Consider the following 25,709-nt stretch of genomic DNA (forward strand, 5'->3'; position numbering starts at 1 on the left):
CTTTCTATTCAGCAAGTTTCTGCAAATACTGGGTCATTTGTTCTTATAATGATCATAGAACGAACGTAGTGATAAACTGTACTGATGTTCAGCCTTATGATACTCATCCTGACATTCACTTACAAGCATGCTCTATTATTGCAGTGCTCTTTATGCTATCTTCTTAAAAATGCTATTTATTCTAGTCTTCAGATTGAAAAGTCAGTCAGTCTGAGAGACGTGTCTAAATCATCTTAATCATATTAGCATCGTGCATTACTTTTTCTGTGTTTCTCCAAGTTTATAATTTCTGGGCCCCCTCTACACATTACAGCTAGTGTGCAATTACAAGTGGTTGGCTATATGTTCAAATTAACTATGATCCCTTAAAAAGGGCCAACCAGCTATAAAGTTATTTCTGGAAAATATGTAATAACTTTATAGCTGGTTTCTATCCAGTTTTAGTTTGCACATGTAGCCCCTGTGGCTGGTAGACCTCACCTGATGCAAGTTCCCAGTTACAGGAGCAATCCACAGCTGCTGGGGCCATCAGCTGTGGGACTCACAGCCCAGGCTGCCTGTGGGGCATGGGCTGAGAGTCCCATCAGCTGTGGGACTTGCAGCTGAGAGCTTGCTATTTGCTGGTGCAGGGGAAGCTCAGGCTGGTGATTCTGGGCTCCCCCTGGAACAGGAACAAGGCATGATCTTGTGCTGAATCCTATAATCACGCCTACACATGTTGCGTGGCAGGAGGTGTAATTATATGGATTGAGCATTTGATCCCATCACATCTTTACCTGCATGTGTAGAGGGGGTCTTAGATTGTTAGCTGTAAAGCAGGTTACCTGTTACAATATGACATGTCACTTTATGTAACCATTTATTTACCAAGTGCGTCTTAATTTAAGTGGGGCTTAAGCCTCAACTCCAACTCTAGATTAATTTGTTTATAGTGGTTTTAAAGAGGGGCTTGATTGCCAAGGTGAACAGATTCCTTAAAGGTGTAAGTCTACATAAGGATGCTGATTCGTCAGTCTCTCTCTAGTGAGTAAACCTGCAAACTTTTATTTTAGCTACATTTCAACATCTCACTGATTTCCTATTCAATGGAGTTTAAGTGTGTGAATAAAATTAAGGTGATATATGAATGGTTTTTAGAATGAGCTCCAAGGAAATGAAGAAACAAGTATCATCTGAAGGATATAAGAGGATTAGCAGGTAGTTTAGGGGAGGGTGGCCGCCACCTCCACTATCAATTTAAAAATGTGTACCTGTTTGCCAGAGAATTCTATAAAGCTTTGCTGCAATGTCCTCTCCTCTTTCTCTAAGGCTCAACTAGGGATAAGCTTCAAGACACAATGGGACCTAAATGGGAAGCCTCAAGACAGCTGGGGTTGCTGGTGGCAGCAATCACCTATCTTGCACCCCTCTGACTTCTAGTTACCGGCATACCACTGCTCAAATTGCAGACATGATGTCCTATGAATGGAGTAGAACCACCTCCTTCCCCTCCTTTTTCTTTTGGGACCTGGATGCTGTTCTCCTGAAATGGTGTCTATGCTAACAGTTGAGGTGAGAAGCAACTTGGTCATGTAGATGCCACTAGGTTCATTTTACATTTAACACTGAAATGGTCTTATCAGAAGAAAATAGGTTAAACATGTATTTGGTCATATTTGCGCTGAATTGATTCTGCTGTTTTGAAATGTGTCTCAGTAATCAAATGCTCTGATAGTCACAGTGAAGTTCATCTCATAAAAAAGCCTGCGCAAGTCTCATGCACTAGCTCCTCCTATTTTGAAGTTTCATGTAATTTAGTGACATGAAGACTTTATACTTTTATTCTGGCAGGTTTTGTATTTCACTCCATATATAAAGATATGCTAATTTAATAGAAAATGCTCATCCATTCAAAATATTTTGCAAATCTATGCTATTTAGAAGTGGGGTTTAAAAATAATGTATATTTCAGAGAGGGAGCTCTACTCTGTAATTAACATATCCCAAACAAATGTTTGGGGGGGCTTGAAATCTGCCTTGGATTACCATACTTTCCAAAGAAAAAGGATGTGTTGCTGTTACAGTGCATTCTGTCTCAGTGTGTCCTCCACTGCATCTCTGGCACAAAGTCTTTGCAATTGTCAACAGGGCAGTCAGCCTGTATCTCTCCCTGATGATAGACTCCCTGTCTTAAAATCAGCAAGAGACTCCACATAATACCTTTAACATTTTGTATACCATTTTAAATCTGTGTCCCCACTCTAAGTAGTTTGTTTCTGGTAGTCAAAGAAACAATAAAGCCATAAACATTTAAAGTAAAATAGCAATTAAACAAGAGATGATAGGTCATTGATTCCTTCCTTCACAAAAGATCTAATTAAGATTATCAATCTTATAATTAGATGGGAGAACAATGGCATTTCTTGCCCTTCAGATCCATGCCCTCCCCCCCCGGTGTTTTCCTGCCATATTAAGACTTTCTTTGGAGGGTTGTGTGACAAGTAGTCACTTATATACCCTTACCTCTTGGGAAATATGGTGTAGTATGCAACTCCCTCATGAATGCATGCACAACCTCAAACAAATACAGGCAAAGCAAAAAGCTATGTAGGTTCCTGTATCTCATATAAGCTCTTCAGTTTTTGGGTCTGTCCTAACTTCATCTTTAGTCACAATATTGGAAGGTGAGGAAATAATACATAAGATGCCCACTTCATTTCTTTCAACAGGAAAAATAAGGAAAGCATCTTATTTCCTAAGCAACTCTTACTCCCCTTTTCTCATCTGTAGGAATTAGGGAATGGATGAGCAAAATGATAAAAGAAGGCTTTCTGGAACTTGCTGAGTCACCATCATCACTTTATATAACACTGATTTTCCCCAGAGCTCTGCTATGCTATTCACTTAACTTGACCCTGGCTTCTACTCTCTGGGCACATCTATGCATGGTATTAATGTGCCTGAATAAACTTCAGTGTAGTTCATGCCACAGTTTACTGCATTTGCATGGGCACCCAGGACCACAGCACGTTGAGCCAGGGTGGTGCAGCACCAGCCCAGGGAATCAGCCTCTCAGCCCAAAGCTGCTCCACCCTAGCTCAACATGCAGTGGAGGGGCTGGCTGGGGCAAGAGGGTGTTACATTGCACAGCTAGCCCACAGGCAGGCCTCACACTGTAGCACCCTCATGTCCCTGCCAGCCCCACCATCTACATGCGTGTTTTGCCACACACAACTACCCTGATGTAGGATAGTACTTGTCCCGGATAGTATTATCCTACAGCAGGATTAGTTTACTCCATCCTAATAGGGGCGCACATGTAGATGATGACACTTTACTGCAGAGCTAATTAGTCAGCTCTGCAATAAAGCACGTGTGTAGATGCACCCTTTGGCTAGGGACAGACATTCAAAAAGCCTGAGCCTGAATTGATTCAATCTCTGCAGGTTAGTCTAACCTGGCTAGGCTAAATCAGTTTTGTAATCAAACAGACATCCCAGAAATGCAGGCACATGCCTGCAGTGGCTTAGGCTAGAAGCCAGGGGGTGCTAGAGCAACCCTCCCTTCCCTTGCACAGGACTGAGCTGAGGGGGGCATTGCCAGGCTCTGGCAGGACACTGTGATTAGGGATGGGTCCCCTCCCACCTTAATAACAGAGCATTTATCAGCTCTGTTATCAGCATTTAACACCCCATCAGAAAACAAAGCCTCGCACATTACAAGCTCTTCTTAAACAGCTTTTTCCAAAGGAAAATATGAACCAGCATCTGGCTTCTCTACTATTCATTCCATCCAGGAAGAGCACACTAACTGCAGATGCTTCCTCAGCCTGACGAAGGGTTTTTAAATCCAAAAGCTTGCTAAGAAATTTTTTTCCAAGTACAGTAAAAGCTCTGTTATCCAGCATCCCCTGGGAATGGGGGATGCCAGATAACAAAATATGTTGGTTAATTGATCGGCCCAGGCCACCACTTTTCCTGCTGTATCTGTGGCATCTTGCTGCCCCTCCCGCCGCATTGCCGCCTCTCCTGTGGGCCCTGCAGGACAGGGAGGCAGGCCCTGCATAGCCCCATACAGCTTGTTATGCCCTTGGGCCATGGGGGTTTGGCAGTGCAGGCTGCTTTGCCCCGGGCCGTGGTGGCTGAGAGAAACCGGAAGTACCCACTGGAAGTGCCCACAGTGGGCACTTCCAATTTCACTTTATCTTACAAGCATGCTGGCTTGTAAGATGCCATTTAACAGAACTTTTACTGTATTTAGTCGGTGTAATAAGAGATATCATTTTTACCCAAAGAAACTTGTCTGCTTTTTCCAAAGGAATGAATGCAGGGACATTACCATCTGAGCTGTTGATTACCTCCAAAAAGCCCTAAGCAAACACTGTCCTATCTGCCTTACACAGCATTAGCTAGCATACCACTGGCTACAGTCTGTGCTGTGCTAGAGAGGAGGAAGGCATCTCTGTTTAAGCAGTGGGTCGTGGTAGGGAGGAGAGGGGTGCAGGGAAGCCAGGCAGATGTTACTTTGTCTGCAAGTCTCTGCTGGAACTCCAGCCAGGGAGCAGAGGGGAGGGGCCAGCTTTGCTGTGCAGCAGAGAGCTCTTCTCAGCCCAGAGAGCATGCCAGGATGCTGGGGGAGTCCAGTTTAGATTAAACCAGCAAAGGGTCTGGGACAAACATTGCATAAACCGGTGCGAGCCAAATCAGTTGAGTCTGATACTGCATTCAACCAGGTTCATCTCAAACTGGTTTCAGCCATTTTCAAACTGGTTTATGTGCACTGAACTTCTGTTTTGTTGCAGGTTTAAACCAGTTTCTGATCACTTAAACCTGTTTATGTGTAATGTCTGTCCCTAACCTCTAAGTATATAAAAAAAAAAATTGGGTGGACTCCCCTGACTGGCAATGTCAGATTTCACTAGGCTCAAACATACAGAAAGCATATGACCTTGAAACTACATCTCTGTTTTGTTTTTCTTCAATTTATTGGCCTTTACATTGACTTCTATATTTAATCTGCAAGTAAAGAAATTGTATTCCCTTCCCTGGATGGATCTGCAGTGTTGTCCTCTCATGTACAATGTAGACCCTGATTCAATGATCAAATAAAATATGAGAAATATGCTACACAACTCAAATTAACTGCAGTTAAAAATGCCAACACAGATTTCTTCTTTACCGTAAACAAAATTCAAAGATATATAAACAGCATCTTCAAGTAAATTCAGCAACATACACTAATGATAAATCAATTTGCTGATGCTTTGCAAATAATGAACTATGTGTTTTCAAATAAATATTAGATAAACATGCTTTTGCATTTATGTTCTGGAATGTAGACCATTTTTATGCAGGTTTTTTCAATGTTACAAATCAGTTCACCAAAATATTTTCCAAGTTACAATGTAGAGCGAGGGGAAGAAAATCTTACTCCCATTGACTGTCCTCTGATTCAGGAAAGTACTTAAATTTATTTGTTTTAATCCATCTCTGTTTAGAAAACTATGTTTCATAGGGATGACATTTAAGCATATGTTTAAATATATTTTCTGTGTAGGTATGTGTTCCTGAATCTGAGTTTATTCTCTTAGCACTGGCTGCTGCTAAGAAACCTGGGTCAAGTTAGAGAACTACTTAAAACATTTGCAATTGTGCTTGCAAAAATTTTAATGAACTCACTTTGATAGAATTTTTGACCCATTTGTATTTGTTTTCAGGCAAACGGATTCAGAGGCAGAAATGATTACCAAAATATCAAATGTAAAGGAAATATTACAAAATATTTCAGAAAGTTATTTGCATATTTATACTTGCAAGTATTTGCACCAGAAACCTGATTCTAAAAGTTATACTTATCCTAAAGGGAAACAGAACCATGTGTCTAATCAAAAGGATTTGAATAATTAAAATTCATACTCAACTGCTTTCAAACAATTCGCAGACTAATTTATTTGAAGAAATTATTTGGCTAAAAATAGTGGGAGAAAAGGCCTGTGATGATCACAATTTCTGTCTTTAAATTCAGCAAGGGAGAATGATTCTATTTTGTCTAACACTTTTTCTGCTTTTTAACTGAGCTTGACACACAATACTGTGAAAGGATTCTAACTTTTGGGAACAATATTGTCCTAATTGCTTACTATCATTAAAAGGACATGCTTCATTTTAAATTCCTGAATAAGATGTATTTCACAGAGAAGACAGGGCCTCCAACCAATTTAATCAGGACTTTATTCAATTTATTAGCTGTGTCTTCCAACATATTCATTCTATCAGTTTTCCAAATAATAGCATGCTAGTAAGCAGCATATAAGAGAAGACTGGTTTTAATTGTTTTAATTTAGGCATCTTAACCTGGAATAATAGATTTGCTTTGGAACTGTTAGTTCAGTCATACCATTGATAGTAATAATAATAAATAACAATAATAATAAACAACAACAGTATCTGTTTCCAGTATTTATGTGAGTTTTATCTATTAGGTTTATGAGACAAGATGAACTGGTCCTTGAGCTACCCATAGAAGTACCCTGCACCCTAAACCCAGAGGTATACAGAAAGAAGTTTGCCTGGGGCAGACAATGGCTTGAGGTTTTGTAGGTGAGTGTCTCATATGATGCTACAATGATCAGTGATAGGTCCAGACTGATTTATGACTTCATTAAAAGGTCTAGAAGAGGAGAATAACACAATGCTTATGAAATTCAGAGCTTATAATTTATTGGGATGACAGTTATCAACACTAGTAACAGAAAAAAAAAATATCAAGAACTTAGAAAGGCTTGAAAATAAAAGTTGATGCTTGCAGATTGGGTCATGTATAACTTTAACCACATACCTAATCATATTGGAATCAGCAGACATGTCTGGGTCACCCCAATACAGTGCTAGGGAGTGTGGAATGAGGTGCTTCTTGATGCATGCTAAATGCCAGACCAAACCAACTATACTACTTTGAGTTTGGAAAGTAACCAGTACAGAGCAGGTACATCATGTCTTAGGCTAGGGACAGGCATTCCAGAACTGCAAATTTCCAGGAATTTTGCAACACAGGTAAATGTGGTGAGAGGGGGAGTCCACACTCTTTCTAGCCCTCTGACTGGAGATCAAAAAAGTTATTTCAAAGGTGAGTTCTTCAGCCAGGAACTGCTAGGGAGCTGGACCTTTGCTCCTCCATGCTCCCATGGCAGAGATATTTCTTCAGCTGATGTCATGTGGGCATCAGCTGAAGGCAGATGCCGGATGAGGTGGAAGAGAAGGCCATACTCTCTGATCCCTGGCCCTGACCCTCCCTACAGATGAGCCAGGGCTGTGCTCACAGCCCCCATTGCTGGCCTGGGACTGGGATGGGAGGCACAGTGCCTGCAACTGGAACCATCCCACAGCCACGGGATGGTTGTAGCTGTGGGAGATGTTGCCCCCATCCCCTGGAGCTGTACATGGAGTGGGGGAGAATGCGACAGTCTCCTGTGGATACTGTCATAACCAGATGAGTTGAGTGCCCCTGTCACAATAGAGCTGCTGAATAACCGCAGTTACCTTCAAATTTGGTACGTTCTGCCTCATTAGCTCTTCCTACCTGGCAGTCCGGAAGGCAGCCAAAGGTGCTAATGCCGTGACAGGTATCAGCAATGGCTGGCTCGCAGACCTATTTTCAAGTTTCGGTTGGAACCTTTCATCATTAGCCATGCGCATAATCGCTCCACTTTTAACATTAGTAATACCCTTAGTTGGTATTTTACTTTGTGTTTGTGTTGGATGTCATATCTTAAACACACTTAAGCTAATCTGGCATTTGGTCAAGGGGGCACGTCTAAATGGAGAATGACCAAGCGCCAGTCAGATGTAAAACACAAGGGTGAACTATGCTCGGAGTGTGAGGGAGTCATGATGAACGCATAATCAAATAACCTCAGCAAATCAGGGGCTACATGAGGGGCGTGACCGCACAGCCGGCAGTCACAGCCTCCTGAAAGTCAGCAGATACACGGGACACATTTTGATTGGCTCGGTAGCTTATAAAAAGGGGCAGAACACAAGCACAAGGGGGGGGACCCATGCCATATCGGAGAGGCCTGATCACCCTCACCGGAGGTCCTGCGTCCACGAAATCCCTTCCCCCCCGGACGCCCCCATCACGACCGAGTATATCATTCGAACGTGTTTAGAGCTCTCGAGTCCCAGCGAGTTTAATCTTGAAACTGCTATAAAGGAAACCACCTATACGGAAGTATGAGTAAAACATTTATTTGTTACACCGCCTCCTTAATTGGTTTTCCATCGACGGGAAGAGAGATAAGAGAAGGAGAAACAAGGTCCTGTAACCCTTCCGTCCCCGGCCTGTTCGCGCAGCACCTTTCTGGGTCCAACCACCCACCATCAGGTTGGTCAGATACAACCATTCTTCAGCCATGGAGAATGGCTTTGTCCCATCAATCAGCTAATTGTCAGGACTGGGTCATTCTCCTACAGCTTGAATGATGGGGTCACAGGAGAATGTCTCCCCATCTCTTTCACAGATATGGGGGTGACAGATCTGTTCAAATGGGTGCTGATGCTTGAACAATCCAGGAACTGTCCTAGATCCAGCAGGGGCAGCAGGATCAGTAGCAGATTCTTTACCTCCCTCCTCTTGTGGGGGGAGGGCAGGAGGATGAATGGGGAGTGGAGGACTGTGGGATGCAGGGTCCTGGGATCCCACTTCCCAGAGAAGTGTATAGCTTTTCAACCTGGTGCAAATGAAGAGAGATCTTCCTGGTTGGAAATCAGCTTTTTTCTACAAAAATTAAAAAAAATTAAAAATTGAACAGCTGTTTGCTTTCTTTTTTGTGCTGTGAGAAAAGTGTTTTGTCCAACACAAATACCTGTCCATAGCCTCAGTATGATGCTCCCTACTGCCATGCTGGGTAGTACAAACATGAGCATGGGATTTACTTGTATAAATAGAGTTACAGTTATACACACCTATTTTGGAGAACAACCCCATGGATAACATAACATGAACTTGGTCTTGCAAAAAAACCCCACATTGATACATCTGGAGACTAGGTCAGACCAGAAACATATTTCACCCATCAATGAAAAAATCTAGAAAGACATAATGACAACAAGGAGCATACGATAACAGAAGACAAAATCAAATATGCATTTTCAATACCATCTGGCACCATCTAAAGGTTTTGAATGAATACAGAAACAGATCTTGGGACACCAGTGAATTTAGTCTTGGCTCTACATATTTCTGGTGACGAGAGGCTAGGAATGTCATAAAAAAGTCTGGACACTTATTAACAATGACTGGAGGACACGTAGAGAAAATAAGTTAAAATGTGTGTGTTGAAAGGATTTATTTTGATTTATAAGGAACCATTATAAAATCCAGGCTGAAATTTGAAGTCTCAGGCCATGTCCAAAACAGAATCCCTTCTTCCTTGGCACTGGCTACCCATATTGTAGACAGTAGAGCAGAATAACAAAGGAGGGGAGAACACTGTCACAGAGATACAACTAAATTTTCCTTTGAAGGAGGACAGGTAAGGTCATGATAGGCAGGGGGTGGCGGGGAGGGGGAGACCTTTAGCTGCTGTTTTCCAATGTAGCAGCCAAACAGGTGTGGAGGAAAAAAAAGTTTGTGCCTGATATAATATGTACATAGCTTACCTCCATCCATCTTAACCTGACCATCATCCAGAACAAGAAATTACAACATGATTCTGGGTACGCTCTTAGGCAAGCAGAATTGCTAACTGCCCCTTACTCAGGATTCATGACAAAGCCACAGCTGAGTTTACAGATTGTATCATAATTTGGTTTAGGGTTGAATATTTGAGAATAAGATTAAAACTGAGCAGGAAAGAGTTATCTTCTTATGAGTCATAGGAAGTTCAAAACTTTTCCTCTTTCATACCAGGATGAACTAAAGCCTTTCACTCTTTCTTTTCATTGAAGTCATTTTTCACTTCCCAGGAAAGTACTGTAACCACCAGGCAATTGTGTAGTCTAGGGTCAGGCTCTCTCAATCCTACTGATAATTTTCTCTGGTCTGAATTTCCTGGGCACCAGACTAGTGATTATTCAGGAATGAGAGCCCTCATCTCTCATTTTGATCAGAAGGTCCACCCTGGATATCGGAAACCTCTCACAGTTAAAGTTTTTTAAAATAGTCATGTTCCTAGAAAAATGGAGAGTTTTGATGAATCAATTTTTTTCAAAGAAAAAACATTTTGCCAAGAAATTCCAAGGTAAAGACGTAAATATAACCATCTACAAGTACAATAAGGGGGTATTAAAACATACACAGAAGGCACATCTACATGTGTACATGCTGTTACTGCTCCGTGCCAGTGATGCATGGTAATTTTTAGCCACTATGTCGCTGCAGCAATGCACTATAGTGAGGGAGTGCATCGCTACAGCCATGTAGCTGTGGCATCGTGTTTTTTGCCTGCCGATGCTACATCACCATAGCATGTTGCTATGACGACGTAGTATCTTGTGTAGATGCGCCCAGAGAGTAATAGTTTAGAATGCCACAAGGGTGTAGCTAGGAGCAATAGGATGAAATTAGGAAAAATGTGTTGTATTAGGAAAAAAATTCCTGACAGAGTATGTAGGTAACAAATGTACATGCAAAACTTTAGAGGGGTTGATTTTTATATAGGGCTTCTGCTTGCACTTTGGAGGAAGTATTGCCACTTATTAAAATGTATTCTTTGGTTTAGTCATATCCTAGCAGTTAATAGTGAATTAATCATCTGTACACCAGGGGAGAGTGGTTTGATCAATATCGAAAGTATAATCTTCACTAAGGCAACACATTTGGTAAGTACATCTTGAATAAAACTCCTTCATGCAATGAGTCATTTTTCTTAAAACACTAAACCAATAAGCATTAGAATCCGTTTGGAATAAGGGTGATCTCAGCAACACTTCTTACTGGTCTAACCAAAGTGTGCCCATCTATACCTCCACAGCTATGCAATAAGCACATCTAATGCATTATTAACACAGAGTGAAAATAATAATGGATCAAGAATTAATCTTTCATGAACAATACAAAGCTTTGTTGTTGTGTCTCCAAAAGAAACAACTGCATTCATCTAAATTAGTAAAGAGAGACAGCAAATGTAACTGAGGGGAAAAAGTCACAATATAATTCTATGCAACTTCACCATGAGGTTAAATGTTTTAAATGCTTTTGAAAAGTGATTTTCCAGAACTAGATTAACTGATATAATAATGTTTTGATTATTAAGTATCCAAAATGTGAACTCCATATAAAAACATTCTCTTTAGTACTCCAATGTACAAATTGGATCCATCTATCTATCCATAAAACTTAGTTTTAAGACATTTAGTTAGAGGAAGAAATAGAGACTGGGAAAAACAACATCTTCTCTCTTCTTAGAATATACTTTAGGTTTTCAAAGCACTTCATAAACAAAACGGACTTCATTCATGAATTAACTCTGAAAAAGTTGGTAGAATTACACAGAGGAAAAGCTATCCTCTAAATGTCTCTTCACTTAAAAAAAAATCTTTCAAGTAAACTCTGTTACCATATACTTATGGATTACATTAACGAAATAGAGGAAAGTAATCACTGTTGCAGGACACTGGCAGATATTGCCATCCACAATGGCTATATAGCATGGCTATATAGCATGGCTATATAGCCTTTTCAAACAATTTGCTCTCTTCTACCTGTGGAAACAGTCCCCTTTTGGTCCAGTGGGGTCTTCCTCATTGGGACTGAGTAGTGGGTAGGCTCTCCCTTTGAACTCTTCCTCTGAAAATTTCAAGAAAGACTCAGGAGGCAAGAAATGGCTGGAAGACCATGAGCAAAGTCGGTTTGATTGTCCTTTGCAGAAAAGTCAATCTTATTTTATTGTTGTTAGTAATAAGATTCCTCCTATGCTAGTTAAATAGTCAGGAGTAGCCTGTACTTCCTTCTTCCAGGAACATCCCTCAACTAGTCACGTGTACAAAAGACTCTGATTGGATATGATAGTTCTATCAAGACGTAATAAGTTTAGATTTACCACTCTCTCTTCAGCCTTCTATTCCTTTGCTTTCTCCAGCGGTTCCCTTCCTATCCTACTCCCATGGTGGCCTATCACTTCTGTGAAATCCATAACATACCACCTCATGCTAAGAGTATTTCCATAGATTTAGCAATAAACTTCATATTAGACTTCCATGGGACTGAAAAAGGTCCTAGATATTCATGGACCCTAGATATGCTCTTCAAGTGTTGCTGTTGAGAGAAGAGTGTTTGGGCAGTTACTGGTCCATAGTTTAGTAGACTACCAGATATATCAGAAGAGGTATCCTAAAAACAAAGGAAAATGGGCATTAGATTTGTCTAAGATTTTTTAGCTAGGCGGAGTGAAAAAGCAATAGGGAGGTATGTAGGAAACTGAATCCTACGAAAGGAAAGTTCACCATTAGAAAGCATACAGCACCTTAGACAGCTCAAAGCTGCTGTATATAATGCAGTGTACACTGGGAGAAAAGTGAGGCTATCTGAAGTTTAGGACAACTGTTGCTGTAAATTATATTCAGTGAAGATATGGCTGTGGCTGAGTTTAGAAAATAGTTCTGAAATCTAAGCCTTAAACCTTAAGTTACTGTGCCAGAAGAATATAAATATCACAAGCAAATTGCTTTAATCTCTTATTGTATTTTATGACATATTTTTATTATGTGACCGGCATATGACCTGGCGAGGAGTTCTGCCTGAATAACAACTTCAAGAAGGATGTGGACACACTGGAAAGAATTCAGCGCAGGGGGGCAAAAATGACTAGGGGCCTGGGAAGCAAGACTTATTAGGAATAGCTGAAATAGGAATAGGGCTTATTAGGAATAGCTAGGTTTATTTAGTTAAGAAGAGAAAGCTGAGGGGGGGCATTTGATAACAGTCTTCAAATACCTGAAGAGTGATTACAGAGGATGGAGATGATATTTCCTCTGTGGCCACAGGGGACAGGACCAGGAGCAATGGCCTCAAGCTTCAGCAGGGGAAATTTAGATTGGAGGTTAAAAGGAACTTTCTGATGATGAGGGTGGTCAAGCACTGGAACAGGCTACCTAGAGACCATGTGGAAGCTCCTTCCTTAGAAATTTTCAAAAATAGGTTGGGCAGACACTCTAGGATGGTTTAGTCAGTGATATTCCTGCCTTGAGCGGGGAGCAGGACTAGATGATTTTGTGAGGTCCCTTCCAGCCCTACTTTCCTATGATTATATGAACAACTGAGGAGATTTCAATAATGGGTCCAGAGAGAACCACTTCCTAGGTGGTTCATATATTCCTCTTCTGAAAAGCACAGCATCAAGTTCCAGTCCCAAAACAATTATACTTGTGACTGAACTTTAAACATGCTCTGAACATCTGCAAGAACATCAGAGACTTAACCAGTCTGTTCTTCATGACACACAATTGAACAAATTGTGCTTGGCTTCCATAGCTGCCTGGGAGAGGTCCGAATGGTCTAAAATAATTTTCTATAGGAATGAGTTATATCAGAGTAGTATCGTTGTACATTTCAATGAAATTTAGAGGGGCAATGACTTAAGTCCAAAGTATAAGAGGAACAACAACCTCCCCTGTAAAGAAGATGGACAAAATCTGACAGTTGGCTAACATTGTATCTCCTGTAACCTAGTTGCGTTCCCCTCCTCACCCCCATCCCTCTATTGTTAGTCCCTTGCTCAGGCGCTATGTATTTCCCTACTGGCTTTGTCAGCTTTTTTGGATTCACAATCCTAAACATTTACTAATGTATAAAAAGGAGGCAAGTATTTCTATTTCAAATTAGAGTTGTTTTATTTTTACTGTCTTTATAAAATTATTTTTACAGTCTTTCTATGGACTTTTACAGAAGTCTGGCTACCTACTTACATAGCCTCCATTATCATAGTATATGATAACTCACAGGTTTCACTGTATTTTCCTCACTTTACAGAAGCACAAGGAAACTAATGGTAAACTTCACAAAAGCAAGTAAGCAAAATCAGAAACTATTTGCCATTTCAGATGTTTCTTAAATACTCAGGAGCCTAAATTCTCATAAAGTCAAAGGCCCTATTAAAAGCCTAAAAACTAAAGTTCTTTTGAAAATGGGACTTTGACTTCTCAGTCACTTAGATGTTTCTAAAAAAGTGATCCCAAGTAACCCTTAGACTAATGTCTACCCACTGGATCATCCTTCCTTACACACATGTACCTAATACCAAAAAAAGTTTGGGTTTGAAGGCTGTCCATCTTCAGCTCCTTCTGTGTGAAAAATGAAGTTTATTCCCTACCTATGGGGACTTTTTACCATCTTGTACCAGCTACACTTTTCCCAGGGCCTGACAAAGGGACTTTGATCCAAAAGCTTGCAAAAAAGGACAATTTTCTTGCCATTTTCCAGTTGGTCTAATAAAGGTATCATTTTGGAACAAAGAGTTGTAGTTTGTTGTATATCTTTTTATCTCAGACCAACATGGCTACCAAGTACACCTCTTTCAAATAGGGTCATTTCTGTGCTGTTTACAGTTGCTTAAAATAGAAAAATGCCAGTCACAAAATATAGATTATGAAGGTAGTGGGGTGGGAGGGCCTATATTATTTGTTGTTACAAGAGCTAGTAGATTGACACTAGCAAGAAAAAGCAGGAATCACATCTTCATGTAAATTATTTTAAATATGATGCTTAATACAATATCTTACTTAATCCCTCTACTTGACATCTTCTCTACTTCTGTTGCAGAACCTACACTTGTAATAATCTGTATTAATCACTAGCAAGACCCAAGAAAGAACAGACACCCAAGTGGGAGTTTAAGTGCCTATGTCCCATATCAGTGGAGGCTTCTCAGCAGCCACCTAAGTGCCCTAGGTATTTTAGTTTGAGCTTGATAGGTATTGAACACTTTGAACTAGGTAGTCACATGTTTGACTGATTTAGCTTTTCACAACAGGTAGTGGTGGTTATTATTTTCTTTTAAAATACATCTGCAGACACTGATCCCTTTTTAGACAAGTATTTAGTGGTTAGAAATCGCACCCTAGATCCATAAGACTCGGCTTTAATTCTCCCTTCAGGAGATTCAAACCCAAATATTCCCTTTCCTAGAAGAATGCTCGAACCAGCAGGCAGTAAGTTATTCCAGGGTGGGAGGTATCTCTGCCACTGAAGCTGTTCCACTCCACAAGAGAGATAAGGAGCAAGAGGACCACAGCTTTCTAACTCAATAATCAGGGCACTTACCTGGAAGGGGGTCATTGGGTTCCAGTCACTGCTTTTTGTGGATCCTATTCTAAGGCATGTCAGTCTCTATACTTGTATCGGGTGTCTAGGCACCTAACATGAGTTTTATGGCTGGGGACAGATGCTCATAAGTTAGGTGACATAACACTCTGTACTGTGGTGCTTTTTGGATCTTTCCCCAAAAGATCAAATTGTGAAGTGATTTGCAGAACATAAGCTTAAGAATAAGATTCTAGGTGTCATCTTTGTTACACTTACCCTCCTTCAGACATACCCAGCTAGATAGAAAATATTGTATTAATAAAAAAGCTAATACTGTACCAACATGATAGTAGAACTTGTACTTTAGCCTTATTTAAAACTGCTTTACTAAATTACCTAACTTTCCTCCTGAGACTAAGAACCATTTACTGCCATTACTTAATGATTCTGCATTACTTTACCATACAAAATCAGGGACTGATTTTCTGAGATTCCTCCCACTGCCTTCTCTCCTTCTGCAAAGAGAGAGAGAAAGATGGGTGCATTGGGCAATTCATATTTATTTAAAAAGCCTTAGAAATCAGAAGCATAACATTTACCCTAGTTAACTTTATGCATCTCTACTTTACTGAGCAGAAAAACACCTTCTGAAATTCAGCCAACATTTTTTATCTTAACTCAAGTTTTAGCTCAGTTTTGCTTAAACCATTTTACCTCAAACTCTGCATTTTATTAAGAAAACATCATCTAGTATCTGCTGGTTGCCTTAGACCTTTACTTTGCTGAGCTGCTGAGTTCCATTACACCAAAAAATACAATATCACTTCATAAAACACTTCCAGCTTCATCATCTGAGTAAAGATATGACAAGGCTGTTTATCAGTAGGTAATAAGACAGATAATTTAACTGTACAAGCTCTAATTGGTCTAATTCACTAACTGACCTCTCACCACTTGATTCACTAGTACAATTGAGCTCTGATAAAGCCTTTAATTGTAAATTGCACACAGCTGTGAGCTGCTTCTCACGCTGGCACAAAAACACTATCATCGACTGTTTCATCTCTGCGACCTGCTAATTTGGAGCATATGTAACTGTTTTTAATGCTGAAGGCTTGACATACCACAAACAGCAGATGTTGCAGCTGCCCCTGAGACGCTTTATTTAATTCAATTACGTCTTTTGGAGATATGTAAAAAAGCTAGGCGAGATGAGAGAGGGCAGGAGAATGTTAAAAATGGAGCCCCTGGTTGAGGCCCAGGTGGCTCGATAGGCAAATGATTGGGTGAATGTCTAAATGATCTTTTTAATTGAGTAGACTGACGGCTAATCAGGGTCATGAAGTGTTATCACACTGATGAGCTGAGTGGAGCCCTGGGCTGCTCTGCAATTAATGCTGCTTTTGTGAAAGGAGAAAAAAGAAAGATAATGTATACCATCTGGCAATTGTTTATGATAAAAGCAGCAGTTTGCTACAAATTCAAGTTAAATGCTATTCATAACATTATTTCTGCTGCTGCTGCTGAGGGCAAGGACATGGAGCCCAGGCCTTTGTCTGACTTTCTCAGTCTCTTTCAACAAGCAAAACATTCATTTGCTTCCACGTGTGTTGTTATTAATTACTCGGCTGCTTGCTAATGGACAAGGTACTGTCTTTGAAATGGCAAGAACAAGTCCAGCAATATACTTCTTAGCTGCTTCATGCTAAAGCATCCTATTAGAAGAAAACAAAGCAAGCAAGGGCTATGCTCAGAACTAAAAGCCAGAGTAAACAAGTCAGGTTTTTTTTCTCCCTGCTTCATTGTAAAGAGCTTGCCTCTTTGGCAGATGTGAGTGAAGAATAAGAAAAGAGTTCTTTTGACAGGGAGAAGTATTAAAGCTGTGACAGCAAATGTCTGTGCAGAGAGAGACCTACTGTTGGCATGAGAAGATCAGCTTTTGCAAACCAGAGAAATATTCAAGCAATGACCCAAGAATGCTCCTGGGATTTGCATCTCTAAAAATGTACAGAGAAGGAGACAAACATTAATAATGACATAACATTGAATTGAAAACTAACACTACTGCAAATGGAATAATATGCTACTGATATGTGCAAAGACTTGACATGTGAAAAAAACAACCTTGCCAACTGCACTCCAGGCTTTGAATCAATTGCAAGCTGGAAATAAGAGTCCTGGTGAGCTGCCTAATAATGACAGACAACAGTCAATGCAGAAGAATATAAAAGAATGTACTGTACAGATTCTTATAGGCACCCAGAGTTCAGAACACTTGATCTGTTGTCTTTCAAATCCTAGAGGAAGTGTGGTCTTTCAAATAACTGCAATGGGAGTCAAAAACCCCCAAAACAACCCCCCCCCCAACAAAACATCCTGTCAGCCTGTTGTCTAGTGGTTAGAGCTCAGACCTGAGAGCTAGGTGATGTGGATTGTCTCCCTAGCCCTACCACTGATGCATTGTAAGACCTTGGCTAAATCACTTAACCTCTCAACTCTGCATTTACCTATCTGTAGGCATTAGAAATTACAATACTGGCAGTTAAAATGCCTTTAGGATGGAATAGCAGTGGCAATTATCATTCTGGAAGAGGGAGAAGATTTATAAAAAGTGCATCTGGCACATGGCATATCTACCCAAAATGCTAGAAACACAGTTAACTAATTCTGCACACTAGCGCAGCAAGCAAAACCCACATTAACGTGCAGAAAAATTAGTCTACTACGCATTACATTTCAGAATCATATAAAAGGTTGGAAAAGACCTTAGGAGGTCATCTAATCCAACCTCCTGCTCAAAGCAGGATCATCCCCAACAAGATCATCCCAGCCAAAGCTTTGTTTAGCTGGGTCTTAAAAACTTCCAATGATGTAGATTGCACCACCTCTCTGCATAACCTGTTCCAGTGTTTTACTACTTTCCTAGTGAGAAAATTCTTCCTAAAATCTAACCTAAACTTCCCTTGCTGCAACTTGCAATCATTGCTCTTTGTTCTGTCATCTGCCAGCTCTATCCTCTTTTGAACCCTCCTTCAGGTAGTTGAAGGCTGGTATTAAATCCTCCCTCAGTCTTGTCTTCTCTAGACTAAATAAGCCCAGTTCCTTCAGCCTATATTCAAAAGTCATGTACCCCAGTCCCCTCATCATTTTTGTTGCTCTCCACTGGGCTCTCTCCAATTTGTCCATATATTTCTGTAGTGGGGGGCTTAAAATTGAACACAGTACTCCAGATGTGGCCACACCAGCACTGAATAGAGGGGAATAATCTCTTCCCTTGATCTTCTGGCAACACACCTACCAATGATGTTGTTAGCCTTCTTTGCAACAAGGGCACACTGCTGGCTCATATTCAGCTTATTGTGACAAAGGATGCAGAAAAGGTTGAAGTGCTCAATGCCTTTTTTTGCCTTAGTCTTCACAGACAAGGCCAGCTCCCAGACTACTGCTCCTGGCAGCACAGTTTGGGGAGGAGATAAGAAGCCCTCAGTGGTGAAAGAACAGGTTAGGTACTATTTAGAAAAGATGGACATGAACAAGTCCATAGGGCTGGATGGGATGCACCTGAGGGTGCTGAGGGAGTTGGAAAGTAATCCCCAGGTCCTTTTCTGCAGCGCTGCTGCCCAACCAGTCAGCCCCCAGCCTGTGCTGGTTCATGGGATTGTTCTGTCCTAAGGACTTTGCACTTGTCCTTGTTGAACCTCATGAGATTCCTTTTGGCCCAATCCTCCAATTTGTCTAGGTCAGCATTTCTCAACCCAAGGGTCGTGACCCACAAGTGGGTCACAATATTTTAAAGGGCCACAGGAAGGTCTGAGGCAAATACTGCAAGGCTGCATGGAGCTGGCACACAGCAGGGCAACATAAAGAAGCAGGAGAGGGAGAGAGGGGGCCAGATGCAACAGCTGAAGGGGAAGGAGGGAGAGAGAGGGAAGGATGCTTTGCAGGTCAGGGACTGAGTGTGGGTCACAGCAAGCTGATACTTATGCTAATGGGTCCCAGTGTGATAAAAGTTGAGAACCACAGGTCTAGGTCACTCTGAATCCTAGCCCTACCCTCCAGAGCATATCTACTAGTCCCCACAGCTTGTTGTCATCTGTAAACTTGCTGAGAGTGCGCACTACACCATCTTCCAAGTTCTTGATGAAGACATTGAACAAAACCAGCACCAGGACCAACCCCTGGGACACTCCACTTTATACTGACTGCCAACTAGACATCGAGCCATTGATTACTACTCTCTGAGCCAGATGCTCAAGCCAGTTTTCTATTCACCTTATTCACCTTTCTATTCATCCAGCCCACACTTCATTAGGTTGCCTGGGAGAATGTTGTGGGAGACCATATCAAAACCTTGCTAAAATCAAGGTACACCATATCTGCTGGTCTCCCCGCATCCATAGAGCCAGTCACCTCATCATAGAAGGCAACAGTCAGACATGATTTGCCCCTGACTCTTCATGCTGACTATTCCTAATCACATTTTTCTCCTCCAAGTGCTTAGAAACGGATTCCTTGAGAATCTGCTCCATGATTTTTCCAGGGACTGAGGTGAGGCTGATTGGTCTGTGGTTCCCTGGATCCTCTTTTTTCCCTTTCTTAAATATGGGCACTATGTTTACCCTTTTCCAATCATCCAGGACCTCTCCTGATGAATTTTCAAAGATGATGGCCAGTGCTTCTGCAATCACATCAGCCAACTCCCTCAGCACCCTCTGGTGCATCCCATCTGGCCTCATGGGCTTGATCTCATCCAGCTTTTCTAAATAGTCCCTAACCTGTTCCTTCACTACTGAGGACCTCTCACCTCCTCCCCAAACTGTGCTGCCAGGTGCAGTAGTTTGGGAGCTGACTTTGCTTGTAAAGACTGAGGCAAAACAGGTATCGAGCACTTCAGCCTTAGAATCACAGAACTGCAGGATGAGAAGGGACCTGCTAGATCATCAAGTTTGGTCCCCTGCCATGGGCAGAAAGTTTTTGGGCTCAGACGAGCTCAACAAGGTGCTTGTCCAACCTCATTCTGAATGCCTCCAAGGATAGTGATTGCACCACCTCTGTGGGAGTGTGTTCCAGATTTTGACCCTTACGGAGAAAAAGTTCTTTCTTGTGTCCAGCCTGAATTTACCCTCTATTAGCTTATGCCCCTTGGTCATCATCCTCCCTTGAGGTGCCTTCCTGAAGAGTTGCCCCCTAGATCTTGATGCTCACACCTGATGTACTTGTAAGCAGCTATCAAATCACCTCTCGGTCTTCTTTCACTCAGACTGAACAGGCCCAGCTCCCAGAGTCTCTCCTCATAGGGCGTATCCTCCATGCCCCTATCATATGATTGGGTCTTTGTCACTCTCTAGACAAATGACTTGGCTTTTCAGCCCAACAAGGTGCTACTGCTGCGTTCTGAGATGATAGCTTAACAAACTGCATAGACTCTCAAGGCACCCGAGGGTTCTCGTATGCCACATCTTTGCTGGAATTAATAGTTAAAGGGGAGGAAGATCTTACTCTTACCTCCCTCAGTACCTTGTTGTCTTCCATGTAGTGTCTTTGACCCTGGGGCTCCACCTCCTCTACACCCCACCTAATGCCAACCTGTCCATGATTGGACAAAACTACAAATTGTCCATTCACAGATTTTGGGTCCATACACAGGCTTTTCCTTATCTCAAGTTTCTATTGTGCATTTCTCTACTTTCTAGGCAATATTAGGGTATCACCTTTAGGTTCAGTGCTTCCACTCTGGTACTCATGAACTCAGCCCATTTCTAATCTTTTCCTTTTCGGGTTTGCTGTTGCCCCAGCTCCAGTCCGTGATATCAGGGATCCACACCTGCTGCAGTGCTGAGTTTCCTGGCTCCTCCAAGCCAGTTATAGTGAGAAGCCTCTCAGCATCTGGCTTCCATCAATCGCCCCTGCTGGACTTATTCTACTGTGATTTTGTGATTTAGTTTACTGAAGAGTTCCTTGCTAAGCCAAGCTAATTTTCGCCATACTTGCTAGTCTTTCTGTTTACTGGGATGGTTTGTTCCTGCACTCTCAATAAGACTTTTTTAAAGTACAGCCAGTGATCCTAGACTCCTCTTTCCCTCAAACTGGCTTCCCAGGGGATCCTGCCCATGAGTTCCTTGAGCAAGTCAAAGTCTGCTTTTCTGAAGTCCAGGGTCCTTCCTCTGCTGCCTTCCTTTCCTCAGAATCCTGAACTCAATCATCTTATGGTCACTACTGCCCAAGTTGCCATCTACATCACCTAAAATGCATATGCCAGCGCTATTGTCAACTAGCACTGGTTACTGCACATTTAGTTAGTACTTGTTATTACAGTTACCAAATTAAATGCACAGTAACCACCGCACATTAATGCATGTGTAGGCATGCCCACTGTAAAGATTTTTAAAATCCTTTTGGGAGTGGAGGGAGTCTGTCTGTACTGCCATTTATGGTCAACCCTAACAAGCACCTTAAGGTCCTGTTATGCATTCAGATTAAAAATGGTTAGAAACCAGCTATAGAGTTGTTACACCTTTTCAGGGGTGTTGGTTATAGCTGTGTTGATCTAAGGACATATGCAGACAAGGTTCTTTGGGTGAATGTGATATCTTTTATTAGATCAACTAAATAGTTGGAAAAAATGTTCTTTGCAAGTTCTTTACACATTTTCAAGCACTAACTTTATAGCTGGTTGGTTCTTTTTATAGCTGGATAGTCATTTTCATCATGTGATAATTACTTTGCACATGTAGTTTTTCTAAATTTACTGTGTGATTAACCAGTTAATTGCTTAATATATGTAAAGTGTGACAGGGGCCTTAGCCTGAGAGACACAGACTGCCCCTCAGTTTATACAGCAATAGCTACACATCAACATAGGAAACACAAATACACTGATTCTTAGGAAGGTTCTATACAAAGAAGAAGTTTCCTGTTCATCAAGTAGAGTCCTCTTAGGAATTAAGCTTTTCATTAACTGTTTCCATCTTGGCTCCACTTACGGACAGTAGGGACAGAAAGTGGGAACCATACTGTTTGGAAGTCAAGTACAAAAAAGTTGTGGGATTTCTGCTGTTAAAATTCCTTCAGTGTTCCTACACTGCTGTTGTAATTTCTGCTGTTAAAATTCCTACAGGGAGGGAGAGGCTTAGGATCAGGCTTAGGCTTTGCCTAAGGCCCTGAAGCACAGCAGCTTTCAGAGGCAGGATGAACTACTGCTAGGTGGGGAGCTAGAAGATTTCTAGCTTATTGAAACATTTAGGCTAGAGGACCACTTTGAAATCTGCCCTAAGTAGCAAGACAGATGAAGCCTTAGTTTCTCACACCTGTAATTGTTTTTAGCATGTACTATACAGTATATCTTGTTTTCCTCAGGCCAAGTAAAAGTACTTACATCATATATATGTTCAGAAATGCATTTGGCTGGACAGTTCTCTAGCGAGAATGGTGTAATATCAGCAATAGAAATAGAAGCATTGACCTTACTACTGATGTCATACCACTGGGTGTGTACAAAAGTTGCTCTCTTTACCATTTAAAGCATTTTATTGCCACAACTTAACAGGAGTGCATGGTGATATAGCCCTTTAAAAATGGGTACAGCACTTTAAATGAATCCTTGTTAAATGAGAGATTGTATTTGAAGGACTGTATTTTACAGCAGTTTAGAAACCTACAGAATTTTAAATAACTTTTGTATGCTGGTCAAGTTCCTGACCCATGGAGAAGCTTCAGGAGGCTGCAGAGCACTCCGTGCCTCCTAATCCGGAAAGTTCAAGGAGTTTCAGAGTCCCCCTCCTCTGCCCCCCAATCAAACACTGTACTTTTGTCATGTTTAAGAGCACTGTAACTTTATAGGGCTATAAAAAGTGCTCTAACTTACAGATCAGTAAAACAGGCATAGAGAACTTCTGTATATACCCACTGAAATAAGTGTTACCTCCAATTTATGCCAACAAACTTAAGGTCAGAATGTGATGATTTTGTGACTTTGACTTTAGTTCCATGTTTGAACTAAACTTTATCCCAGACTACTATCTCAATAGTTATGAGTACCAGAGCTGTAGCTAAGTACACTTAAAAAGCTCCTCAAATTATAGTGTTTTTCAGTAGGACTGGGAAGGAAACAGTTTTTCCATCCCAGGAAACCTTTTGTTATATTAAAACTTCTTTGAACTTCATAAAAAAGCCCAAAAACTCCAAAACCTTTCAAGGTAAAAAAACACTGTTGATGCATGCTCAATACAAAATGGAATAGTTCCATAGCTCAATGGTTAGGGCAGCCACTAGGGATCCAGTAGATCTAGGTCCCATTTCTTGCACTAAATAATTTAGAAAAGTGCCTTGAACCTGTTTTTCACATCGCAACGCTAAACATTAGGATATTGCCCTTTCTAGATTGAGTTAGTGTGCCTGCCTGACCAGAAATCTACCTTTGGTGAAATTGGCACATACAGTCTATGAAAAGTTTCAGTTTCAACAAATTGGCATTTTCTGACAAAAACAAAACAAAACCATTTCAGCAGAAAATTCATGAACAACTCTATTCTGTAGTAATTGCTCACAACACTACAAACTCACTGTTATAAAGTATGTTGTACCAGACAATTGCAGTAGAAATTTGCCCTACTTTATTCTAAAAATAAGGGCAGAAAAAATATTGGAAAAATTGCAGCAATATTATTGTGTTGTGAATTGTGCTGAAAGAAGTGCCTGAGGAATGTATTTTGACAGCTCATGTAGTTATCAGGAACCATAGTAGGCTACTACTTCTCTTCAGACCATGCAGTCAGAGGGAAACTTCACTACTAACACCATGCTTTCTGAAATAACTCAAAATAATAAACAGGTACTGTTTGTCTTCCTTTTAAATCACTGTATTAAGCTAAGAATTATGTATGAATTCTGTTTTACTTCAGCTTACTTTCTCTTCTTCTTATATTAGGGACAATACAATGTAAGCAATCTCTTCAAGATGTAATGTGCTGTTATTTCTATTCCATAATCACAAAGCTTCTTATTTCCTTTCTGATTTTTCAAACAGAGAATAATGACAAATCTACGCACAAAAATAACGTCTATGATAATACCTGTTTTCTGAAGTGTTTAGGGATTCTTTATATCACCTATATGTTTGAGATTCCATATTAAATGGACTGATTTAAGATGCTTGTGTGACACAATGCTCAAGAGAACTAGTGCTTTATATAGTCTACAGATATCTCAGCAGAGGTCCATATAATTGCACTAGAATAGCTCTACCTGTTGGGCCACTCAGATGGATGTTAAAACTTCCATTGTTTTTCCAGAGCCAGGTATACCATGTAGTGAAGGAATGATAGTGGCAGTCATTATAATGTTCCTCCTGGGCATTATATGTCATACCACTTTTAAAGTTACCTTTCTTACCCATTTACCTTTAAAGTATTAGTTGCATTAGAATCATATTGTTTAGAAAAAAACTGGTACTTGGTGCCTAGCTATTACCCCTGCCCTGCATTTGGCTATGAAGTATACTGATGTTTTGCCCTACTTTTAGAATACTTTTAGAATTTTGAATCTACTTTTTTCATTAGGGCATACATCCTCATCTTCTAAGGCCCGTAAGACCCATCAGCCTCATTGTAACAGGACCAGGTGCCAGGGACAGCCATGATGCCCCCTGGTGGCCACACTGCTCCTGCCCTGCTTGGCTCCTAGGGTACCCTTCCTTTCCTCTCATCTGCCATGCCTTTGATGGAATAATTAGATTAAGAAAAGGGAGGCTGCTCCAGGGTGAGCTCAGAATGAGCTCTCTTGTATTGTTGGTCCTGCAGGTACCTCCCACACCCTGCTGATCTCAGTTTTGCCCTCAAGTATTAAGTGGGGCCTTCCAGTGCCCCAAGGGCACCAGGTGCCTTAAGTGCAAGTTGTGGCCCTACGGTCATGCCTGTGCTTCATAGATATTACTTTAAGTTGCCTACTGATCAACTAATGTACCTAGGCTGCTGGGCTCCTGAACCTGGCAAGGCTCTCTTCTCCCTGGGCCCCTGGCCCTGGTCTAGCTTCTGCCTGTCCTGAGCTGCTACTCCTTTTCAGGCTCCTCCCCCCTCGGCTTAAGTCTGCTTGGGTTTGGCCTCCCTTCAGTGGCCTTAACTTGCTGTCTGGGCCCCCAGCCCTGGCACAGCTGCTGTGGCCCTATCCCAGCCTTCTGGGTCCCTGACCCCAGGCCATACTGCTTCAGGTAACACTCTAGTCAGCCAGTCAGGCTCCAGGCCCTCTCTTTTCTCTGGGCCCCTGTCCCTAATCTCTCTCCAGTTTTTGGCCCTTTTGGCCTAAACCTGCTCTGACCTCAGCCCTCCAATCTCTGAACACATCATCAGCAGCTCTCTTCCCACCTTTCGCGTCCTGAGCCCCTGACCCCAGGCTGGGCTACTTCTGTTATCCCAGGCTTCTGCCCCTGGGGTTCCTGACCCCACACCAGGCTACTCCCACTGGCCTTGGCCTTCCTGGCCTCACCCTACTACAGC

The 25,709-nt window shown here is 41.4% G+C and overlaps 1 long non-coding RNA gene across 1 annotated transcript; it reads right to left on the reverse strand.

The window, feature by feature from the left end:
- Positions 1-8,241: 8,241 nt before the first annotated feature.
- LOC132250671 (uncharacterized) lies at positions 8,242-16,095 on the reverse strand. The gene is made up of 3 exons (XR_009462276.1): positions 15,934-16,095; positions 15,681-15,734; positions 8,242-8,754 (listed from the first exon to the last, which is right to left on the reverse strand). It is a non-coding gene; the product is annotated as an uncharacterized LOC132250671 (long non-coding RNA).
- Between the last annotated feature and the right edge of the window lie 9,614 nt (positions 16,096-25,709).

The sequence above is a fragment of the Alligator mississippiensis genome, chromosome 5, assembly GCF_030867095.1.
Source record: "Alligator mississippiensis isolate rAllMis1 chromosome 5, rAllMis1, whole genome shotgun sequence".
NCBI classification, from domain to species: Eukaryota; Metazoa; Chordata; order Crocodylia; family Alligatoridae; genus Alligator; species Alligator mississippiensis.